The sequence below is a fragment of the Bos mutus genome, chromosome 3 (assembly GCF_027580195.1).
Source record: "Bos mutus isolate GX-2022 chromosome 3, NWIPB_WYAK_1.1, whole genome shotgun sequence".
Lineage (NCBI taxonomy): Eukaryota > Metazoa > Chordata > Mammalia > Artiodactyla > Bovidae > Bos > Bos mutus.
This window is the reverse complement of record NC_091619.1, coordinates 101,939,334-101,964,164: the sequence shown is the minus strand read 5'-3', so window position 1 is coordinate 101,964,164 and position 24,831 is coordinate 101,939,334. Positions and strand designations below refer to the sequence as shown.

Sequence of the window (24,831 nt, the reverse complement as noted above, 5' to 3'; positions counted from 1 at the left end):
AGATAGGCTGAGTCAGGGTTTCTAAGAATATGCTTGTAAATAAGCCTCCTACATTTTTATATCATCCTTACTTTTAAGATAGTAAGAGATGGAAGTTACCTCTCATTTACATTCAGAAGCAGAGAAAGGGGCAGTGACATTTGCAGGTGTGACATCTTGGAGACGGAATTAGAACAGATGATTTCAGGGGATGGAATAACACTGTCTTGGAGAGGAGCAACAGGAATGAATGCGTTATGTGTTTAGGAGATCCTCCCCCAAGACAGAGTCATCTAAAGCTCAGAGAGGATAGCAGTTGCCTCAAGTGGAGACATTTGAAACCAGAAACCCAACTGGGAGCTCCCAATTCATAGCCAGACTTGATGGGCTTGCTTGTTCCAGAATGCTACCCTGAAACAGGCAGCTAAAGGACCACTCAGTCTCTGGTCTGTTCTAATTCTGCCTCCAGGAAGTCACACCTGCAAATGCCACTGCCCCTTTCTTTGCCTCCTAACTGATCTCCCCAACTCCAAACACACTGTCTGCTTCCAGTCCCTCCCACACAGTACTGTGTGATCTCTCTGCAGAGAAACTCTGCTCCTGTCATTCCTGTGCCCCTGAAACTGTCATGGGATCCCCACCGCCTAGTAAAATACAAGTTCCCCTCACTGGTATTCAAGAGTCTGCACAGTATGATGCCATCCCAGACAGACATAAGATGCCCCCCCAGTGATCTCCATCTCCTCATTCCCTGTGCTGACTGGACCTAGTGACTTGCTTCCAGTGAATAGAATAGGGCAAAAGTGATGGTATTACTTCCAGTATTAGGTTACAAAAGACTGTAGCTTCTGTCTTACCAGCAGACTCTCTTTCTCTCTGTCTTGTTTCTTTGATGAAGTCAGCTGTTAGAGAGGCCCATGTGGCAAGAAACTGAGGATGACCTCTGGCCGATAGCCAGCAAGGCATGGGATCCTGCCAACAGCCTGTGAGTGCCAACAACTGCTGAGTGAACTTGGAGGCAGATCACACCCCGGTTGAGCCTTGAGAAGACTAGGGCCCCAGCAAGTGCCTTGATGGTGGCCTTATGAGAGACCTGGGGTGAAGACCTTGATTGCAGCCTGAAGAGACCCTAAAGCTGATAATGAAGACCAAGCTAAACCTGCCCTGGATTCTTGACCCAGAGAAATGGAAATAATAAATGTGTATTGTTGTAAATTTCTCAGATTGGGGGGTAATTTCTTATTCAACAGTTGATAACTAATGTATGCTCTAATGCCTTTGTCCCTTACCAAGGCCTCATACATCTTTGGAAGTAGAGTCCATGCTGTCTGCTTTCTTGCCTTCATGATTTTCCTGTGGACTTTACTTAGAAGGCTTTCATCTGTCTTCTTCACATGAAAAATTCTTATTTGCCTTTATGTCTTAAGCACTTAAACACTTGCATATCATAAGGTTTCAATCAATGCTTTTACATTTTAATCGTTGAAAAGGATTTCAAAAGTAACAATTATTATTTGAAAGAACCCACTTATAGACAAGGGGCTTCTTGGGTGGAGTTAGTGGGGCCACAAAGAGTTGGACATGTCTGAGCAACTGAACACACACAGCCCCCGCCCACACACACACACACACACACACACACACACAGACAAAGTGCTTGAGTTCAGTTCAGTCCAGTCGCTCAGTCGTGTCCGACTGTTTGCGACCCCATGAATCGCAGCACGCCAGGCCTCCCTGTCCATCACCAACTCCCGGAGTTCACTCAGACTCACGTCCATCGAGTCAGTGATGCCGTCCAGCTCGGATACTCAAACACTTTAAACAATTTAATTCAGTAGGTGTTTATTTAGAATCTGCCTGAGTCAGGTCCTGTGGATAGGAAGATGCCAAGAACCAGAAAGCTTTGTTTCGAACATGGAGTGCTGCTTTCGTACACGTTCAACCCACAGCTGATTAATTCCTACTTACCTTTCACATCTCATCAGTTATGTGTCACCCATTTAAGGCACTTTTCTTTGACTCTCAAAATAGATCAGGTCTACTTGTTAGATGCATTCATTGATTTGGAAACATGCCCTCCGTTGTAATTAAACAATTAATTGTGTGAGTGAAAGTTTAATATCCATCATCCCTATTGGACTGTGGGCTCCGGGAGGCCAGGGACCTTCCCTTTCCTCATTCATCCTTGAATCTTTATGACTGTTTGGTCCCATGCCTTGACTCTCGTAGGAGGCTAATAAATATTTGCTGGATCACTGTTGACCCAGTTTTCCCTGGACCACAGAAGATTACATTCTGGGTGGGTGGCTCCAACGGCAGTCCAGCATGATGGCAAGAGCCATGACATAGGTCTTGGTACTGGGTGCAGTGGGGGTAGGGGGGATGGCACAGCTGAGGTATGAAAGACATCAGAGATGAAATGGTCATTGAGCTGGGTTTTGAAGTAGAAACAGCAGTTTGTGAAGTGGAGGAAGGTGGACTCAGTGAGAGGTAGGGCTTTCCTACATGAGAACAAAGGCAGGGACGATCCTGGTGGATTAGAACAGAACTTCCCAGCACAGAGTGAGCTGTGGTGACCCCGGCTGCCTTGAAGAGGTACGGGTTTGCCTCCTTATTGACCCTTGTCTATTTATCCCCATGTACCCTCAAAGATTATTATTTTCTGAGTGTGCCTTGACCTGAAAAAGTTTGAGAGGCACTGGATCAGCTTCAGATGAAACAGAGCAGGTAGGATACAGGATTTGGCGAAGATGAGCCTAGAGAAAAGGCTGTGAGTGGACTGCAAAGTGCATCCATTCTCTGCTCATGAGTTTGAATTTTGCACCGTGGGAAGTGGTAAGACAGTAGCAGTTGGATCTTCTCTCTTCCAGTCTCCTCCTCAATCTTCTTAAGATTATTCCTAGACTTTGTATATGTGTTGTAGATTTTATTAATGTGGCCAAAATGAATAACTTTTATAAGTTCTACCTGTTGATTCTCAGGGGCACAACACCAAAATCCTGTGCTGTGGCAAATTTCACTCTCGTGTGGTGACACGTTGGTACATTGGATCAGCTATGATTGCATTATTAACACAAGTATTGTGTTAGCCAAAAAGTTTGGGTTTTTCCATAAAATGTTACAGAACTTTTGGCCAACCCAATAATTTACTGCAACTAGTAAAACATTGTTGATGTTTTCACAATATGCCATAATTTTTTTTTAAAGACTTAATTTTTTCTAGAGCATTTTTATGTTTACATCAAAATTGAGAGGAAGGTACAGAAATTTTCCACATACTCCTTGCCTCCTTTATCAACATCCCCCACCTGAGAGGTACATTTGTTACCAAGGATGAACTGACATTGATACAGCATAATTACCCAGAGTCCACGGTGTACCTTAGGGTTCACTCTCGTACATTCTGTGGGTTTGGACGAATGCATGAGGAAATATACTCATCATTATACTATCATGCAAAGTATTTTCAGTGCCCTAAGAATCCTCCCTGCTCTGCCTGTTCATCTCCCCTCCCTTGACTCCTGGCAACCACTTATCTTTTCACTGTCTTCATAGTTTTGCATTTTCTAGGAAGAATGTCATATTGTTGGAATCGTACAGTATGTAGCCTTTTCAGATTGGCTTTGCTCACCTACCAATATGTGTTTAATGTTCTTCCATGTCTTTTCATGACTTGATAGCTCTTTTTTTTTTAGTTCTGAAAAATATTCTATTGTTTGGCTATACCACAATTTATCCACTCACCTACCAAAAGACATCCTGGTTATTTCCACATTTTGATAATTATTAATAAGGTTACTGTAAACTACTATGTGCAGGTTTTCATATGGAAATCACTAAATTTAAAAAATTAAATCAGGTTTACAGTTTTTCCTAGATCAAATCATAGGGCTGCTGTAGTTAAGTATCACAAACCGAGTGGCTTAGAACAACAGAAATATATTATTCCAAAGTTCTGGAGGCTAAAAGTCCAAAATCAAGGTGTCAAGAGGGTCATGCTCCCTCTGAAACCTGTAGAGTTATATTCTATTATTATATATATATATATATATATATATATATATATATATCACATCTTTTTTTTTTTTTTTTTTTTATACTATGTGGCTTGCAGGATTTTAATTCTCCAACCAGGGGTTGACCCTGCACCCTTGACAGTGACAGCATGAAGTCCTAACCACAGACAACTAGAGAAGTCGTGTATACTGTATCTTCTTTATCCATTCACCTGCTGATGGACATTAAAGTTGTTTTGGCTATTGTTGATAGTGCTGATATGAACATGGAGGTGTATGTACCTTTTCAAATTAGGCTTTCCTCTGCATATATGCCCAGGAGTGGGATTGCTGTTAGTAGATCAGATGGCAACTCTATTTTTAGTTTTTTAAGAAACCTCCATACTGTAAGGTTTCTTAAAAACCTTCACACTGTTTTCCATAGTGGCCACCCTAATTTACATTCCCACCAACAATGTAGAAGGGTTCTCTTTTCTCCACACCCTCTACACCATTTATTATTTGCAGGTTTTTTGATGACACCCATTCTAACTGGTGTGAGGTGATAAATCATTATAGCTTTGACTTGCATTTCTCTAATAATTAGTGATGTTGAGCATCTATTCATGTGCCTATTGGCCATCTGTATCCACATATCTTTTTTTGAGGGACACTGTTCAATCCATAGAAACAAAATTTTTACCAATTTGGATTTTAATATTCTTTTTTGGTCAGAATAAACTGGTAGAGTTTTGCATTTCACCTACAGTCATAGTATGTCAGAATCTGAATATGTCCATGAAAGTGTTACACTTGTGAATTTGAATCTACTAGGCAGACAAAAAATTTTGAGAACCGGTGCTATAATATAACCTTGTCTAACTGATGATCCCCTTAAATCTTAAAGACTTTTGCTTCTCTTTCATCCATAGGAAGCTGGGCCTTTATGGCTAGGCCACACTGAGGCACTGGTCATCAACTGGAGAGATTTTGCCCGATGGGATATTTGGCAATGTTTGGAGACATTTTTGGCTGTGACAGCCAGTGGCTGGGGTGAAGGGCTACTGGCGTCTAGTTGGTAGATGCCAAGGATACTACTAAATAAACATCAAGCAGTGAACAGGAGAGGCCCCCACAAATAAGCTGTTTGGTTCAGAATGTCAGTCGTGCTGGTATTGAGAAATCCTGAAACGGTGGGTTTTGTGGGCCTCCAGATCTAGGGTGGTCATAATAAAATGGTTGATCTGAATTAGATCAGGCTCTGGTGATTCCTTCTCTTAGAAATGTTTCAAGGTTGACTTTCTAAGAGACTCTGATAGTCTCAATTCATTTGCCAGTCTGGTTAGTGTGATGAAGTGAGTTTGAATGTAGACTCAAGTCAGTATCCCAGAGTCAGTATCTAAAGTTGTTCAAAAATGAGTAAGAGTTTCAGTATCCCATCTGGTCCCACTTTATGGACTAGAGAAAAGTGAAAGTGAAGTCGCTCAGTCATGTCCGACTCTTTGCGACCCCAGGACTGTAGCCTACCAGGCTTCTCCATCCATGGGATTCTCCAGGCAAGAATATTGGAGTGAGTTACCATTTCCTTCTCCAGGGGATCTTCCCCGACCCAGGGATTGAACCCGGGTCTCCCATTGGAGGCAGACGCTTTATCCTCTGAGCCACCAGGGAAGCAGAAAGATACATAATTACTTTCATATACTCATGGTCCAGTGAAGCCCCAGGGATACTCAGTAAATACAGTTTTGATTAACAACAAGGCTAATGTGAAATTAACATTAACACCAACACATGAGTTGTTGAATAATTTGATATGAAATTTCCTTTCCCAATCAATTTATATTCCATTTTAAAAAGGCACTAGATAATGATTATTCTTTGTATATTGTGAATTATCTTCAAATATTCATTTGGATCACTGGACCCAGGAAAGCTGAGCCCTCATAGCCAAGACTGACCCTGAATAAGCCCCGGATTTGACGTCTACTTTCGTCTGGACACCTGGCCCCTGGTTCCTCTTCTTGTTTTGCATGGCTCTTCACTTTGGTCCTGATCATGTATGGGTAAATATCTACAGTCCTTTCTCTTTTAGGTTTAAGTTTATTTTCTATATTCCTGGCTTAAATGAATCATTGGTGCTTTTTACTTATAACTATTCTTGGATGGATCACTATCTGTCCCTTTTTGAAGGGATTTCTGATCTCTTATCTCAAGGGACTTATAAATTAACTCTTGGCTTCTGTTGCCTCTCATTCTAGGTAATGGCTGCTGAGGAGATTTTCTGTCTATCCATTGTCCTCTTTTTCAGGCACTCAGGGCACCTGACAACATTTCATTCTATGGAGGCTGATTAATGAAAGCCCTTGAGGTCATTTGTTACATGTCTTTAGGGCCTCAGAAAAGGGACCTATATCACCAATTGGGCTTAGTTGAAATGAAAGGAGAGGAATATTGAAATTTCAGGATAAGTGTGTTATTGGAAAATGCTGCTATGCTAAAGCTGAAACTCCAGTACTTTGGCCACCTCATGCGAAGAGCTGACTCATTGGAAAAGACTCTGATGCTGGGAGGGATTGGGGGCAGGAGGAGAAGGGGACGACAGAGGATGCTGGATGGCATCACTGACTCGATGGACGTGAGTCTGAGTGAACTCCGGGAGTTGGTGATGGACAGGGAGGCCTGGCGTGCTGCGATTCATGGGGTCGCAAAGAGTCGGACACGACTGAGCGACTGATCTGATCTGATCTGATCTGATATTAATAATCATCATGAAGCCCCTTTAATTATAAATTATGAAGTAGCCTATTCTTGGGAACAGGGAATGTTTTCCTCTTTCCTCTTGGATCAGTTATTGCCATCATGCTATATAACAACAACAACAACAACAGAAATCCCACAAAATCTCAGTGGCCTAGAGCTATAAGCATTTATTTCTCATTCATGCATCTGCAAGTCAGTTTGGCTAAAGTTAAACTAATCTGGACTGGCTATAGGTTGCATGTTTTGTTTATGTCTGCTACACACATCTCTCACTTTTCTTGTATCTGTGACTTGTTTGCACCCAAGACATGCTCTTCTTCTGATGATGGCAGAAGTACAAGATGCAAAATCCCATTGGCCAAAACAAGTGATGTGACTAAGCTCAGTATCAGTAGGTATCCTGGTTACTATTGCTATGGAAAAAATTTTCCTAAACCATAGTGGCTTAAGTAGTAGCAATCATTTTATTGTTTCTCATGGTTCCTCTGGGTCAGGAATTCAGGAAGGGTTCCACTGGGTGGTCCTGGCTCAGGGTCACTGGTACAGTTGCAGCCTGAAGATGCTTGGGGTTGGCATAAGAGGGGGCTGGCCATTATTCTTAGGCTTCTGCACATGATCTTTCTCTATGGGCTAGCTTGGCCTTTCTCAGCTTGGTGACTGAAGGGCTGTCAGACTGCTCACAAGGAGGCTTAGAACTCTAGCACAATTGTTCTGGAGAACCAAGTGGAAGCTATGCTGTTCTTTCTGACCAGCCTTGGAAGTCACATAGCATCACTTCTGCCACTCTTGTTTGGTTAAAACGGTCACGAAAGCCTGCCCACATTCAAGGGGAAGAGATACAGTTCCCAACTCTTGATTCAAAGGGTGTTAAGGTTACATTGTAAGAAGCACATGAGGGATGGGATACAGTGCTGCAGCTATTTTTGGAAAACATAGTCTGCTGCAGTGGAGCAGATGGGATTCTCTGCCCACAGTGGAGGAGAGGAGAGTAGATATTTGCTAAACACAAACCTAGACTATCTTATGTCTTTAGGATTTTATGTGGAATGCACACGGCTTCCCAGGTATCACTAGTTGTTAAGAACCCACCTGCCAATGCAGGAGACATAAGAGATGCAGGTTCAATCCCTGACTTGGGAAAATTCCCTGGAGGACGGTGTGGCAACCCACTCCAGTATTCTCACCTGGAGAATCCCATTGATAGAGGAGCCTGGAGGGCTGCAGTCCATAGGGTCACAGAGCACTGGACACGACTGAAGCGACTTAGCCTGCAAGCATGTGGGATGATGCGCAGAAATGTACACTGGATAGCTCTACTAGGTTGGGTACCCAGAAGCATGGCGAGATGGGAGCATGTGCAAGAGATTTATTGAGGGATTGCTCTTATGAAACGCCTAATGGGATGAGAGGAGCAGCGTAGGACAGGAAGAAACTAGTGCTGGATTTGGAAGAAGTCTGGCTTCAGCTTATGTTAAGGACTGAAAGTTTGTGTTCCCCCAGCTCATATGTTGAAATCCTAACCCTCAATGTGAATGATATTAGGAATGGGGCTTTGGGGAGGGGGGTAATTTAATCATCATCATCATGGTTGGGAATGCGTTTATAATGAGGTTCCAGAGAGTGTTCTAGCTTTTTGTCCCGCCATATGAGGATATAGGAAAAAAACAGTCTTTAACTTGTTAAGGAGTTACAAGTTGTGTTTCATTAGAACACAACCATGTAGCACCCTGATCTTGGACTCCCAGAGATGTGAGAAATCAATTTCTGTAGTTTATAAGTTATTGCTGACTCATTGGAAAAGACCCTGATGCTGGGAAAGATTGGGGGCAGGAGGAGAAGGGGACGACAGAGGATGAGATGGTTGGATGGCATCACCGACTCGATGGACATGGGTTTGCGTGGACTCCGGGAGTTAATGATGGACAGGGAGGCCTGGCATGCTGTGGTTCATGGGGTCGCAAAGAGTTGGACACGACTGAGCGACTGAACTGAGCTGGTAAGTTATCAGTCTATGGGACCTTGTTATATCAGCCTGAACTAAGAACCTAACTCCATGAGGAAGAAGCTCTAGAGTGTGAATTGTACTATAGAGTATTTACTACCTTGAGGCAAAGGGGTTGAACTTTTATTTCCCTGCATCATTCAGTCACGGGTATCCCTTCAGGGAGCAAGGAAATGCATTTCTAGAAAAGGCAGCTCCCATTAGCTAAGAAGAATCCTCTAGAGAGGGGTACAGGTGTGACCCATAAGCAGCCAACACCTGTAGCAGGAGGATGGGTAGACCTGCTGGTGAATGGGGATCGGAGGGGACACCAGTAGTGTCTGCCGCACTGTACCATTCAGATCCTTGCACCTTGTACCATTCAGATCCACTGGTTCTTACTTTAAGTTTACTCTGTCCTCTCACACCTTGTTCAGGATTCTTCTTGGTCAGAATTTGGGGGTTAGTGGGATAAACTACAGCTTCCATTGTTGTGGTGGGTCCTGAGACTCTAACTTGGACCCATCATCTCCCTTGTCTGCTATCCTTTCTAAAATTTCCTCCCTTGGCTAGCACATCTGCTGATTAAGGTGGCTTGTCTGGTAAAGTGAGTCATCCCTGAGGGGTCTGAGCCTCTGGTTACCATGCCCTTGTCAGGCAGTGGTTGATGTACTTGACAATGTGCAGTTAAGGTTGGGCATTGACATACCAAGACATACTCTGTGGATCATCTGTCAGGCTATCACATATCATCCATATTCCTTTCTGTCCTGTTATATAGCAGCATCACGACTTTCTTATGATGGTCATGGTCAAACCCCCTTGCCAGTAACACAACTCAATTTCTTTCTCTGCTTTAGGAATGCATAACCAAGAGTAACCAGGCAGGCAGCAGCTATAGCTTTGTTTATAGCTTTAATTTTAGCAGAAACTGTGTCCTGTGATGGAAGCATCTCTAAGACCCACAAAGGCTAAACTGTTAAATATAAACACAGATTTCACAAGTGCTACTGGGAGTTTTAGTGAGTAGGGTTACTCTCACTCTGCCTCTCTTGGCTCCCAGACCTATATTCTGTTCATTGGGATCAAGCCCCATATTATGGCTCTTATTTAAAGTGTATGTTGTTCAGTCACTCAGTTGTGTCCTACAGTTTGTGATTCAATGGACTGCAGTATGCTGGTCCTCCCTGTCCTTCACTGTCTCCTGGAGTTTGCTCAGACTCATGTCCATTGAGTCAGTGATGCCATCCAACCATCTCATCCTCTGTCACCCCCTTCTCCTCCTGCCCTCAATTTTTCCTAGCATCAGAGTCTTTTCCAATGAGTTGGCTCTTCACATCAGGTGGCCAAAGAATTGAAGCTTCAGCTTCAGCATCAGTCCTTTCAATGAATATTCAAGGTTTATTTCCTTTAGTACTGACTGGTTTGATCTCCTTGATGTCCAAGGGACTCTCAAGAGTCTTCTCCAGAACCATAATTCAAAAGCATCAATTCTTCAGTTCTCAGCCTTCTTTATGGTCCAACTCTTATAACCATACACGACTACTGGGAAAACCATAGCTTTGACTTTACGCATCTCTGCCGGCCAAGCGAGGTCTCTGCTTTTTAATGTGCTATGTAGGTTTGTCATAGCTTTTCTTCCAAGGAGCAAGTGTCTCTTCATTTCATGTCTCCTGTCACCATCCACAGTGATTTTGGAGCCCAAGAAAATAAAATCTGCCATCATATGCTGCCTCCCCCCAAATAGTGTCTCATCTGTGCAGGTATAATGTCTAAGCTTACACCTTAGCTGTGCTGCCACGGTTATTGCAGTGTTCTGGCACGCCAGCAGTTTCTGAAGGATTGCTAAGTAGTGGGACCAGAGGGCCACACAATCCTGTGCCCATGTGCACCTTCTTTGCTGCAGAGTGATTTCTTTGTCCAAAGTGAATTTATGCAGGATCAGGCTTTCGAATCCTTGGATGATGGTGATGGCTGAGGCCTACAGGCAGGAAAAGTAAATTCATATCTAGAATATTTGACAATCAGAAAGTTGAAATATTACCCTTTTCAAGATAGAAGGGAAGCAACTCATTGCCAACTAGCCAGTTGGTCTCCTCTAAGGACATACCATGTTGGGGGCCCAGTACTGGCCTTTATGTTCGGCAGATTGAACATTTAGCAGCAGAGTAGCTAGAGAAGGCTTGGAGAGTGGGAGCCTGTATGTTGGACACATGTGTAGCCTATGTTCCTGTCATCATGGTGGCTCCATTCATGAAACTGCCCCAGCACATTCCTGGGCAACTCTCAAAACTAGTAGCCTTCTATGCCTCCCATTATACAGATGAGAAACGTATGTTCAGAGGAGGTAAATAATTTTTCGAGGTCTTGGAGCCAGTGCACGGTGGCTCAGGAGTTTGTAGGCACCATTTCCGTGGAACCATGTTGCCTCTTCTGTGCTTTCAGACCGATTTCCATGGCATCTATGCACAGAAGGAAAAGTCACCTGTGGTTGATTCAGATAAGATCAGATCAGTCGCTCAGTCATGTCCGACTCTTTGCGACCCCATGAATCGCAGCACACCAGGCCTCCCTGTCCATCACCAACTCCCGGAGTTCACTCAGACTCACGTCCATCGAGTCAGTGATGCCATCCAGCCATCTCATCCTCTGTCGTCCCCTTCTCCTCCTGCCCCCAATCCCTCCCGGCATCAGAGTCTTTTCCAATGAGTCAACTCTTCGCGTGAGGTGGCCAAAGTACTGGAGTTTCAGCTTTAGCATCATTCCTTCCAAGGAAATCCCGGGGCTGATCTCCTTCAGATTGGGCTGGTTGGATCTCCTTGCAGTGGTTGATTGCATGTGGGTAAACTGGCTTGCCCTTGAAATGCCAGATGTAGATCAGTTTTAGCTTTTCAGAATAGGCTCTGACTCAGGTAACTGTACTGTTCAAGGACAGGGGCTGGTGTTGTGTCCTGCCCTGACTCAGGGAGTGATTCAGACTATGAGCTGGCTAAATCTGGGAGGATTTTTTCATTGTATTATAACCTTTTAGGTATTCATCTTATCCCTTAGCTAAAAATAGATCTGAACCATGAACAAACCCTTCTAAAACCCTTCTCCTCCACTACCCTTCTGAGTTTTCTGTGTCCAATCTAGACAATAGGATGACTGCATCTTGAACTTTTCTCTGTTTGCCCAGTTTGTCCTTGAATGGTGAGTTCTCCCAGGTACTTGCAGATGGACTAGAACATTAAGGACATGGTTGGCTCAGAGAGCTTCATTCACTTGCCTGAGCTGTTTGTATGTGGGAACCAGGACTTGACCCCAAATGGCTTGGCTCCAGAGCCCCCACTTTGTTCCGCTGTATCAGACTAGGGCTGTGCAAAATATATTTTATATTTATTGGCAACTATGGATGAGAAACTCCTACCTACTTGTTTAGCAGTGTTTTACAGAATTAATGACTGTTTGGGGATTGGATCAAGATTAGTGTAATACAATTTTGGATAGTATTCCACTTGCTTTGATGGAATGGACTTTTAGTTACCTGTTTAAAGATTTTTATGGCAAAAATTTAACTTTTCTTGGGATGTAAGACTTTTTTTTTAACTTTCGTTTATAGTGGCTTATGGATTATTGGGAGGTAAATTTTTAGAAAGGATGGTAAAAACATAAATGATTTCCCTTACTTTATTGAGTAAAGAAAAATAAATCACTGGATCCTTCCATGCTAATATAATTAATTTCACATGTAAGTTTACCTTCTAAGTGTGTCTGTGTGTATATATATGTATCAGTTCAGTTCAGTCGTTCAGTCGTGTCCGACTCTTTGCGACCCCATGAATCGCAGCACGCCAGGCCTCCCTGTCCATCACCAACTCCCGGAGTTCTCCCAGACTCATGTCCATCGAGTCAGTGATGCCATCCAGCCATCTCATCCTCTGTCATCCCCTTCTCCTCCTGTCCCCAATCCCTCCCAGCATCAGAGTCTTTTCCAATGAGTCAACTCTTTGTATGAGGTGGCCAAAGTACTGGAGTTTCAGCTTTAGCATCATTCCTTCCAAAGAAATCCTGGGGCTGATCTCCTTCAGAATGGACTGGTTGGATCTCCTTGCAGTCCAAGGGACTCTCAAGAGTCTTCTCCAACACCACAGTTCAAAAGCATCAATTCTTTGGCGCTCAGCCTTCTTCACAGTCCAACTCTCACATCCATACATGGCCACAGGAAAAACCATAACCTTGACTAGACGAACCTTTGTTGGCAAAGTTATATCTCTGCTTTTGAATATGCTATCTAGGTTGGTCATAACTTTCATTCCAAGGAGTAAGCGTCTTTTAATTTCATGGCTGCAGTCACCATCTGCAGTGATTTTGGAGCCCCCCAAAATAAAGTCTGACACTGTTTCCACTGTTTCCCCATCTATTTCCCATGAAGTGATGGGACCAGATGCCATGATCTTTGTTTTCTGAATGTTGAGCTTTAAGCCAACTTTTTCACTCTCCACTTTCACTTTCATCAAGAGGCTCTTTAGTTCCTCTTCACTTTCTGCGATAAGGGTGGTGTCATCTGCATATCTGAGATTATTGATATTTCTCCTGGCAATCTTGATTCCAGCTTGTGTTTCTTCCAGCCCAGCATTTCTCATGATGTACTCTGCATATAAGTTAAATAAGCAGGGTAACATTATACAGCCTTGACGAACTCCTTTTCCTATTTGGAACCAGTCTGTTGTTCCATGTCCAGTTCTAACTGTTGCTTCCTGACCTGCATACAAATTTCTCAAGAGGCAGATCAGGTGGTCTGGTATTCCCATCTCTTTCAGAATTTTCCACAGTTTATTGTGATCCACACAGTCAAAGGCTTTGGCATAGTCAATAAAGCAGAAATAGATGTTTTTCTGGAACTCTCTTGCTTTTTCGATGATCCAGTGGATGTTGGCAATTTGATCTGTGGTTCCTCTGCATTTTCTAAAACCAGCTTGAACATCAGGAAGTTCACGGTTCACGGATTGCTGAAGCCTGGCTTGGAGAATTTTGAGCATTACTCTACTAGCGTGTGAGATGAGTGCAATTGTGCGGTAGTTTGAGCATTCTTTGGCATTGCCTTTCTTTGGGATTGGAATGAAAACTGACCTTTTACAGTCCTGTGGCCACTGCTGAGTTTTCCAAGTTTGCTGGCATATTGAGTGCAGCACTTTCACAGCATCATCTTTCAGGATTTGGAATAGCTCAACTAGAATTCCATCACCTCCACTAGCTTTGTTCGTAGTGATGCTTTCTATGGCCCACTTTACTTCACATTCCAGGATGTCTGGCTCTAGGTCAGTGATCACACCATCGTGATTATCTTTGTCGTGAAGATCTTTTTTGTACAGTTCTTCTGTGTATTCTTGCCATCTCTTCTTAATATCTTCTGCTTCTGTTAGGTCCATACCATTTCTGTCCTTTATCGAGCCCATCTTTGCCTGAAATGTTCCTTTGGTATCTCTAATTTTCTTGAAGAGATATCTAGTCTTTCCCATTCTGTTGTTTTCCTCTATTTCTTTGCATTGATCACTGAAGAAGGCTTTCTTATCTCTTCTTGCTATTCTTTGGAACTCTGCGTTCAGATGCTTATATCTTTCCTTTTCTCCTTTGCTTTTCGCTTCTCTTCTTTTCACAGCTATTTGTAAGGCCTCCCCAGACAGCCATTTTGCTTTTTTGCATATCTTTTCCATGGGGATGGTCTTGATAAAAAAAAAATAAATAAAACATATGTACATATATATGTGTGCACACACACATATATATGTACATATGTTTTATTTTTCTTTTACAAAATGGATATAGGTTTCTTTTGACTAAAAGAAAATTTCAGCCCCCTTCCCCACCCCTTGAAAGGCTTTTTGACAATCTGAGGGATTCACTTCCTGTCAACCTGAACACAGAGAAAGCCATTTGGAAAATGTATGTAAATGACAAAACACAAAAGCAAGAGGACCTTCCCTTTCCTTCAAAGTTGATATTATAGCTTTAGTAATTTGTTTCAAGTACTACTTAAAAACTGTGCCACTGTATAATTAAACAAAAATAAAAATGACTTTTCAACTCTATACATACCTTTTAGGCCCGTATCTCTTTTTATTACCATTAGTGGAAATACTTTTGAGTTGTTCACGCCCCTCCACCTTGCCAAAGCAATTGCTCTGTGTTCTAGAAGAAAAAATAGAGTAGCCTTGGCGCTCTATGAACGCCGAGCACACTTGCATGGGAACAAGACACTAAGATATCATACTTAGATTGATGTTTGGCATGAATTTGTACCTCTGGTGTATTAGCATAGCCGACCTGGAGTGGCTGCAGTTACAGAAGCTCCTGGAATAGTCAAAGGTAGAACCTGCTTTCTGTTGCTTTCATTTTAGAGATCCTGACACAAGGAGTCTTTGAGTTCTTGTTTCGGATCAGCCCACATTTCTCCTAAGAACTCATAGCCCCCTGGACTATTCTATCTCCTCCTGACCATACAAGAATAGATTGTTGGCTACAGACTAGTACGTACTCTTCTGCAGACTACCACAGCTCAGCCTCCTTCTCCTAAAGGCAGAACATGGTCATCTTGCCTGGTTTCTCTCCCCAGCCAGGCGTCCACAGATACAGAATATTTCTAGGTTTGAGCTCAAGAGAGAAAATCCAGTGTGATGCTGCCTTAGCTTTTCATGTTCTCCTAACTTATAATTTCCTGCAGGATATTTACACCAGGGAAGTAATTGATGCTAGAGCCTTGTGCTGTTAGCACCAAAGGGATAATGACTCCCTTGGTGAATTCAGCCTTTGCTATTTTCAACTTCTGCTGGAAGTGACTCCTGGCTACCAATCTAGATCATTTGAGGAGGGAAGGAAGGGATCCCGGGTGGCTCCTCTGTCTCTTTTGAGTGTGGAAGGGTTCCAGAATTTTCCTTTCATTTCCAGATCGTCATCAGAAATAATTTAAGTCCCAGAGGCCCTTTTCTAACCAGCCTAACCCCTGAGTCATTCCTGTGTACTCCCCATCTCCTGCAATGATTGTATTCCTCTGTCCATTCGTAATTTTAATTATGCGTTTACTCAATGGGTTTCCCTTCTGGTGAACTTCTCCTGGTAACTCATTAAACCTCTGAGTCACACATTCATTATTAAAGAGGGGGTGAGGTGGGGGAATGAAAGAACGGAAAGGAGCTGTGCCCTGGGAGGAACTTGGGGAGTATCTCTGTGGTTGAGTGTAGCTGAGTCTCTGGAGGCCTCAGTTAGCTCTTCTCCCGTCTAGGATGTACCCCGCACTGCAGGGCGCTGTTCCGACTGTAGGGAGGTTATTGGTCAGGTTGGCTTGAAATTGAGTTTTTACCATGGTAGGAGACTACTTACAATTTTGGTGAAAGTCCTTCCCTCCTGCTTAACCCTGCCCTTTGGAATTCAGATCAGATCAGATCAGATCAGTCGCTCAGTCGTGTCCGACTCTTTGCGACCCCATGAATCTCAGCACGCCAGGCCTCCCTGTCCATCACCAACTCCCGGAGTTCACTCAGAGTCACGTCCATCGAGTCAGTGATGCCATCCAGCCATCTCATCCTCTGTCGTCCCCTTCTCCTCTTGCCCCCAATCCCTCCCAGCATCAGAGTCTTTTCCAATGAGTCAACTCTTCCCATGAGGTGGCTAAAGTACTGGAATTTCAGCATCATTCCTTCCAAAGAAACCCCAGGGCTGATCTCCTTCAGAATGGACTGGTCGGATCTCCTTGCAGTCCAAGGGACTCTCAAGAGTCTTCTCCAACACCACAGTTCAAAAGCATCAATTCTTCGGTGCTCAGCCTTCTTCATAGTCCAACTCTCACATCCATACATGACCACAGGAAAAACCATAGCCTTGACTAGACGAACCTTTGTTGGCAAAGTCATGTCTCTGCTTTTGAATATGCTATCTAGGTTGGTCATAACTTTCCTTCCAAGCAGTAAGTGTCTTTTAATTTCATGGCTGCAGTCACCATCTGCAGTGATTTTGGAGCCTAGAAAATAAAGTCTGACACCATTTCCACTGTTTCCCCATCTATTTCCCATGAAGTGATGGGACCGGATGCCATGATCTTCGTTTTCTGAATGCTGAGCTTTAAGCCAACTTTTTCACTTAGGTGATCTCAAAACAACGATGGAGCCACTAATTAAAAAGGAATTCCAATCTAAACTTGTGACTCTGAAAGAACATTAAAGGAAACGGATTCGCAACCCACAGAGGCACTTTGTAATATTCCCTTTCCTTTCCACCACAGTTTTTTAAAGAACCACTCCAACTTCCCTGCCCATACCGCTCAGCCCAGGGAACTATCTCCTCTCTCACCCTCTCCTCAAGGTGAGTAATTGTATGCCCTTGAGTAATCTTACACCCCTCCGTAAAATGGGGTCCGTGGTAGTACTTGGATGATATATTGTTGTGAGGATTAACCCAGAGAAAATATGTAAATGTCACCTATACAGTGCCTGGAACATTGTCAATGCTCCTGCTGCTGCTACTGAGTCGTTTCAGTCGTGTCCGACTCTGTGCGACCCCATAGACGGCAGCCCACCAGGCTTCCCTGTCCCTGGGATTCTCCAGCAAGAATATTGGAGTGGGTTGTCAATGCTCCTAACAGTCTGCTATTATTATCATTTCCAATTCTGCATCCTCAGCCTCAGATTTGACTTTCTGTCTCAGTGGAAGCACTAGAGAAAAAAATCTGGAGGCTGAGAAAATGATTCCTAAATAATAGTAACAGTAGCTGTCATTTAGCGAGTGTGCCTGTGTGTTCAAGTGCTGTCCTGCATCCTTTCTACGCATTATCTGTTTAATCCTAACCACCACCCTCAAGGGTGAATGCTATTATTATCCCCATTTCACAAATGAGGAAACTCAGATTTAGAGAGATGAGGCAACTCGCCCCGGGGCCACATAGCTAGTAAGTGGTAGAGCTGGAATTCAAACTCAGGCCTGACTGCCTTCCAAGTCCACGGCTTAATGGTTTTGCAAAAATCTGCAAGCCAGTGGTGCTGCCAGCCACCAGGAAGGCGTGTGTTCTTTCTGTGGATTTTGACCCCTGAGGACTGTGACCCCTGGCTCAGAGACTCCGGGCCTCTGGTGATGAGTGAACTGCCCTTGAGAACAGCTGTTGGCATGGAACCGGCCCCCACACCTGGCATGAAACCATCAGGCCTCAGCCAGGGTGAAGGCCCTGAAGGCCTCTTTGATACTCAATCAGAGACAGAGAGAAATGTATTTTTTCTGCAAAGGTTGGCATTTATTTCTTAATAATCAGTTAAAAATTTATGTAGTCTCCCTAATCAGAAAAACAAAGGCTTTCTGTACTTTTATGTATGGTAGAAACCACTTATGATTTCTTGGGGATTTATCACTGCATCTGGAATAGAAGTAGAAGCCAGGATATCTGGAGTCAGTAAAAGCAGATTTTGCCAAGCTACTTCTGCTGCAAGGGAACCTTAAAATATTCCGCACATATAGTGCTACATCCGTCCCCAGTCACGTGAGGATGAGATTATGCCCTCCACAGGATGCTTGCCGTGCCTTCTTCTTCCCCAGCTGACCCAGAATTTCCTTGGGAGGCCCTGTTCAGTCGTGGTAGACTTGAATCTATCTAAGGGCCTGCTCTCTGGGAAGAGTCCTGGTTATACAATTTGGTTGTCCCAGGGTCCAGAATGTAGTGTGGAGTTTTGTACTAAGCTTAAGGATGAATGTATTCCTGAGTTTCAAGGGGTTAGCAGCAAGAGGCGAGCTGGAGTACTGTGCTGGCTGCTGCCTGTTTTCTGTGCACACAAAACTCAGATACCATTGTTAGTAGTGTCAATTCATGTCAATGTATGGCAAAAACCATCACCGTATTGTAAAGTAATTATCCTCCAATTAAAATATTAGTAAATAAATTGATTACTAATTAATAAATTAATAAAAAAATTCCTTGCTCGCATTTGTTTCTTCCTCCTCCTTTCCACTTTATTTCCACTTCCTCTTCCTCGTCCCCTTTCTCCTCCTCACCTCCTCTTCTTCCTCTGCCTTCCCCTCTTCTTCTTCCTTCCTCTTTTCCTCCCTCTTCTCTCCCTTCTCCCTCTCCCTCTCCTGCTTCTTCTCATCTTTTGTCTCTTCTTCTTCCTTTTTCTCCCCATCTTCCTTCCCCTCTTTTTTTCACTATGGGAGTATGTATAGCAAGAGTATATGTCAGGAAGATTTGACAGATCATTCATTTATTTCTCATACATTTATAAATCACTTCAAACTGAGCATAGGCAGGAGGTAAAAAGACGGAAAAGAAATCCTTCCTGTAGGATGTGCGTGGTGTAGGGGGAGGAGACAGACATTTGACAATGATAATAAGTAACGTTCTGAGGACTTATTATGTGCCTGGCATCGTGCTAAGTGACAAGATCACCTCATTTAGTCTTCGTAGAATTACTCTGAATGGAGTTCTAGTTTTTTATCCTTTTATCCCTGAGGCTGAGGCAAAGACAGAGTAAATAATTGACGCAGTTACATACCTGGCAAGTCACAGATCTGACTTGAACCCAGGCAGTCTGACTCCAGAGTCAGCATTAACGCTGCTTCCCACACAGTTACAGCATGTTGTGACAGGCGTCACGTACGTAGAGTCTAGTAGAAGTGTGATCTTTAACCTGGCCTTGAAAGGTGTTTAAGGATGGAGAGTTGAAGAATGAAGAGGGAAGGGCCCTGTGGACATTGGGGATGGTGTGACCAGAGACAGGGTGGCTCAGAACATCTGCATCCACAGGCCATGACCACTGTCCCTTAGTGGGTGGAATAACTTGATCCCTTCCAAGAAGAGAGGAAAATGATCAGATTTGTGTACTAAAGAGAGAGATATCATTTCAAAAGTTATAAATAAAATGGTCACATTATTAAAAATCTTTGAGTATTAGAAATATGAATGATGGAGTATGAACGATAGTCCTTTATGTATTTTCCAAATTTTCTTTAATGAGCTTCTCTTGCTTACTTAAACAGTATGTATGGATTTTACCAATGTGCCCATATTTACATATATGTTGGAGAAGGGAGTTGTGAGTTGGTGGCAGTGCAGAAGGAAGATTGAATTGAGGAGGAAGCTTGTTGGTGAGACTGTGTAGAAAGTTTCATCTATGTAGGAAGCAATTAGAGTCCAGGTGAATTTGGTAAAGTTTCAGGTTACAAAATTAATGCACTGAAATCTGTTGCATATTTATAAACTAACAATAAAAGATCAGAAAGAGAAATTCAAGAAACACTTCCATTTACCATGGCATCAAAAATATATGTATCTGGGAATAAATCTACCTAAGGAGACAGAAGACTGGTACTCTGAAAACCATAAGATGCTGATGAAAGAAATTGAAGAAGGCACAAACAGATGGACACACATACCATGTTTGTAGATTGGAAGAATCAATATTGTCAAAATGACTATACTACTCAAACCAATCTACAGATTCAGTGCAATCCCTATCAAATTACCAGTGGCATTTTTTTTTTTTTTTCACAGAACTAGAACAAAAAAAAAAATCTCAAAATTTGTGTGGAGGCACAAGAGACCCTGAATAGGCAAAACAATCTTGAGAAAGAAAAACAGAGCTGAAGGAATCAGGCTCCCTGACTTCATACTATACTACAAAGCTACAGTCATCAAAGCAGTATGGTACTGGCAGAAAAATAGAAATATAGATCAATGGAGCAGGATGGAAAACCCAGAAATAAACCCATGCATCTATGGACAATTAATCTGTGACAAAGGAGGTAAGACTACACAATGTTGAAAAGAATCTCTAAAACAAATGGTGCTGGGAAAACTGGACAGCTACGTGTGAAAAATGAAATTAGATCATTCTTTAACATCATACACAAAAATAAGCTCAAAGCAAGTTAAAGAACTAAACATGAGACTGGACACTATAAAACTCCTAGAGGGAAACATAGGCCAGGACACTCTCTGACAAAAATTTCAGCAATATCTTTTTCAATTCATCTCCCAGAATAATGGAAATAAAAATAAACAAATGAAACCTACTTAAACTCAAAAACTTTTGCACAGCAAAGGAAACAATAAACAAAACAAAAACAACTGACAGATTGGGAGAAAATACTTGTAGATGAGGTGACTGACAAAAGATTAGTCTCCAAAATTTATAAATACCTCATGATGCTTAAGAACTTCGAAACAACCAAATCAACAAATGGGCAGAACAACTAAATAGATATTTCTGAAAGAAAACATACAAATGGCCAATATGCATGTGAAAAGGTGTTGAACATTGCTAATTATTAGAGAAATGCAAATCAAAACTATAAAGGGATATCACCTCATACCAGCCAGCATCAGTTAGTCAGTTCAGTCACTCAGGCGTATCCGACTCTTTGCCACCCCATGGACTGTAGCACGCCAGGCTTCCCTGTCCATCACCAATTCCCGGAGCTTGCTCAGACTTGTGTCCATCAAGTTGGTGATGCCATCCAACCATCTCATCCTCTGTTCCCCAAAGGATGGTATCCCCATCTCTTGAAGAATTTTCCACAGTTTGTTGTGATCCACACAGTCAAAAGCTTTAGTGCAGTCAATGAAGCAGAAGTAGATATTTTTGTGGAATTCTCTTGCTTTTTCTGTGGTCCAACGGATGTTGGCAATTTGATCTCTGGTTCCTCTGCCTTTTCTAAATCCAGCTTGAAGTTCTCCACTCACGTACTGTTGAAGTCTGGCTTGGAGAATTTTGGGTATTACTTTGCTAGTGTGTGAGATGAGTGCAATTGTGTGGTAGTCTGAATATTCTTTGACATTGTCTTTCTTTGGGATTGGAATGAAAAATGACCTTTCCCAGTCCTATGGCCACTGCTGAGTTTTCCAAATTTGCTGGCATATTGAATGCAGCACTTTCACAGCATGATCTTTTAGAATTTGAAATAGTTCAGTGTGAATTCCATCACCTCCACTAGCTTTGTTCATAGTGATGCTTCCTAAGGCCCACTTGACTTCACACTCTAGGATATCTGGCTCTAGGTGAGTGACTACACCATTGTGGTTATCTGGGTCATTAAGATCTTTTCGTAGAGTTCTTCTGTGGATTCTTGCCACCTTTTCTTAATATCTTGTCTTTAATATCCCCAACCAGAATGGCTTTCATCAAAAAATTCACAAAAATTAAATGCTGGAAAGGGTGTGGAGAGACAGGAACTCTTCTACACTGTTGATGGGAATGTAAATTGGTACAGCCACTATGAAGAACTGTATGGATGTTCCTTAAAATAAAAATATAGCTATCATATGACCCTGCAATCCAATTCCTAGACATATATCTGGAGAAAAAGGTGATCCAAAAGGATACATGCACCCCTATGTTCTTTTCAGCACTGTTTACAATAGCCAAGGCATGGAAGGAACCTAAATGTCCATTGACAGAGGACTGGATAAAGAAGATGTGGTATACATATATAAAATGGAATATTACTCTGCCAATTAAAAGAATGAAATAATGCCATTTGCAGCAACATGAATGGACAAAGAGATTATCATACCAAATGAAGTAAGTCAGTCAGAGAAGGAGAGATATTGTGAAATCCTAATATGTGAAATCTAAATAGAAACGATACAAATGAAGTTATTTCTATACAAACAGTTATTTCTATATATAATAAATGAAGTTATTTATATAAACAGGAAGAGACTCACAAACTTAGAGAATGAACTTATGATTACTGGCGGAGGGGAAGGATGGTTGAAGGGATAGTTACGGAGTTTGTGATGGACATGTACACACTGCTATGTTTGGAATGGAGAACAAACAAGGATTTGCTGTATTGCACATGGAATTCTGCTTAATGTTATGTGACAGCCTAGATGGGAGGGAAGTCTGGGGGAGAGTGGATACAGGTATATGTATGGCTGAATTCCTTTGCTGTTAACTTGAAACTATCACAGTATTTTTTGTTAAGTGACTATACCCCAATAGCAAATAGAAAGTTAAAAAAGAGAAAGTCATGTCTGACTTGCCTCCACAATCATCAGCCCCTCTCAAAGGGACCAGAATGCTCTCCACATTTCACAAACATACGGTAGGTCAATGAATGAATGAATGGACAAAAGAGGAAAAATGAAAGCAATGTGGCTGGAGAAGAGGGCATAGACCTGAGGAAGGCTTCTGAGGGAGAACCTCTAGAAACTGCATAATGCTGCCCCAGGGATGAGGTTTCTATTAGGTTGGTGCAAATATAATTGCAATTTTGGACCTTAAATTTTAAATCATTATAACTAGCCTCAAACACATCTTTATTAATCAAAATAGGAACCATTACAACCAACACATTTTCACCAAGACATACATTTGTTTATTGCTGCAGTGTAAAAATCTGTGCTTCAGGATTCAGTGAACTCTTGAAAAGCATTTTCTGCCTGCTGGTGGTTGTGGAAGCATTTTCCCTGCAAAAGTTATCAAGATGCTTGAAGAAGTGGTAGCAGTTGGTGAGAGGTCAGGTGACCATGGCAGATGAGGCAAAACTTCATTCAACTTCTGAAGCACTGAAGTTGTGCAATGTGCAGTTGGGTGTTGTCATGGAGAAGAATTGGGCCCTTTCTGTTGACCAGCGCTGTCTGCAGGCATTGCAGTTTTTGTTGCATCTCATCAATTTGCTGAGCATACTTCTCACATGTAATGGTTTCACTGGAATTAAGAAAGCTTTCGTGGATCAGACTGGCAGCAGACTGCCAAGCAGTGATCATGACTCTTTTTAGTGCAAGTTTGGCTTTGGCAAGTGCTTTGGAGCTTCTTCTCAGTCCAGGCACTAAGCTGTCATATAAAATCCACTTTTGGTCACATGTCACAATCTGATGGAGAAATGGTTCATTGTCACTGCATAGAATAAGAGAAGATGAAACTTCAAAAAGACAATTTTTTAAATTTGCGGTCAGCTTACGAGGCAATCACTTATCGAGCTTTTTCATCTTTCCAATTGGCTTCAAAAGCTGAATGACTGTAGAACGGTCAACGTTGAGTTCTTCAGCAACTTGTGTAGTTGTTAAGAGGTTCGATGATTGCTCTCAGTTGGTCGTCAACTTCCAATGGGCGGCCACTACACTCCTCATCTTCAAGGCTCTTGTCTTCTTTACAAAACTTTTGGAACCACCTTGTACTACGTTCATTAGCAGTTTCTGGGCCAAATGCATTGTTGGTGTTGTGAGTTGTCTCTGCTGTTTTATAACACACTTTGAACTTGAATAAGAAAATTGCTCGAATTTGCTTTTTGTCTAACATCATTTCCGTAGTCTAAAATAAATATACCCTTAGACTGACACTGCTATAAAGACTCTGAGGCTTGAGACTAGCAAGAGGGGGAGGCCCAATGCCCCTCGCCATCCCAGCTCAGAAGTAGCCAGGAAGTACATGAAGTAGCCAGAGAGACCTCAATGCCCCTATTCCCAAAGAATTGGGCCTCCTTTCTCTTGAGGGGGGAATATTAGGTAGACAGAATAGAAAAAGGAGTCCAAAATGGCAGCTGCTAAAGGACAGACAAAGAAAGGGGAAAGCCCATGAAAAGGAAACAAAGGAAAAATCCTAGGACTGGAATGGGAATGTCAGGTGAAAAAAAAAAAAAGGAAGAAAAAGCAAACACCCCTCCTTCCTGATGGATGATGGGTATGGGTACTAGCCTTAATTTGCATAGGGCAGGCTCGGGGTGGAGGGGTGGGGAGGAGACAAAAAGTGTAAGAAGAGGGAGCCGAGGCGGTTGAGGCCACTCCTTTGAATTCAGCCACCCTCACACCTTGGGGATGTACTATCCTTTGTTGTTGTCGTTCAGTCCCTCAGTTGTGTCTGACTCTTTGTGATCCCACGGACTGCACCATGCCAGCCTTCTCTGTCTTCCACTATCTCCCAGAGTTTGCTCAAACTTATATCCATTGAGTCGATAATGCCATTCAACCATCTCATCCTCTATCACCCCATTCTCATCCTGCCCTCAATCTTTCCCAGCATCAGAGTCTTTTCCAGCGAGTCAGCTCTTGTTTACCAAATAAAACCCTGAACTATAACCCCCAAAATATATAAAATAAACAGCAAATAATAAGTCATTAGCAAAAAAACCATAAAGCAGTAAGTACGCATTAAAATG

At 42.5% G+C, this 24,831-nt stretch overlaps 1 protein-coding gene across 4 annotated transcripts in view; it reads left to right on the top strand.

Moving 5' to 3' along the window:
* The window catches only part of HIVEP3 (HIVEP zinc finger 3), a 565,857-nt gene that overhangs the window by 74,144 nt on the left and 466,882 nt on the right, over nt 1–24,831 (top strand). Inside the window, exon 1 of one of the 4 annotated variants that reach the window (XM_070368258.1) lies at nt 17,037–17,052. The exons of the other annotated variants lie outside the window; for them this stretch is intronic. The gene's annotated coding sequence lies outside the window, so the exon portion shown is untranslated. Of the gene's footprint in view, nt 1–17,036; nt 17,053–24,831 lie in introns of those variants that run through there. 4 annotated transcript variants of the gene reach the window in all.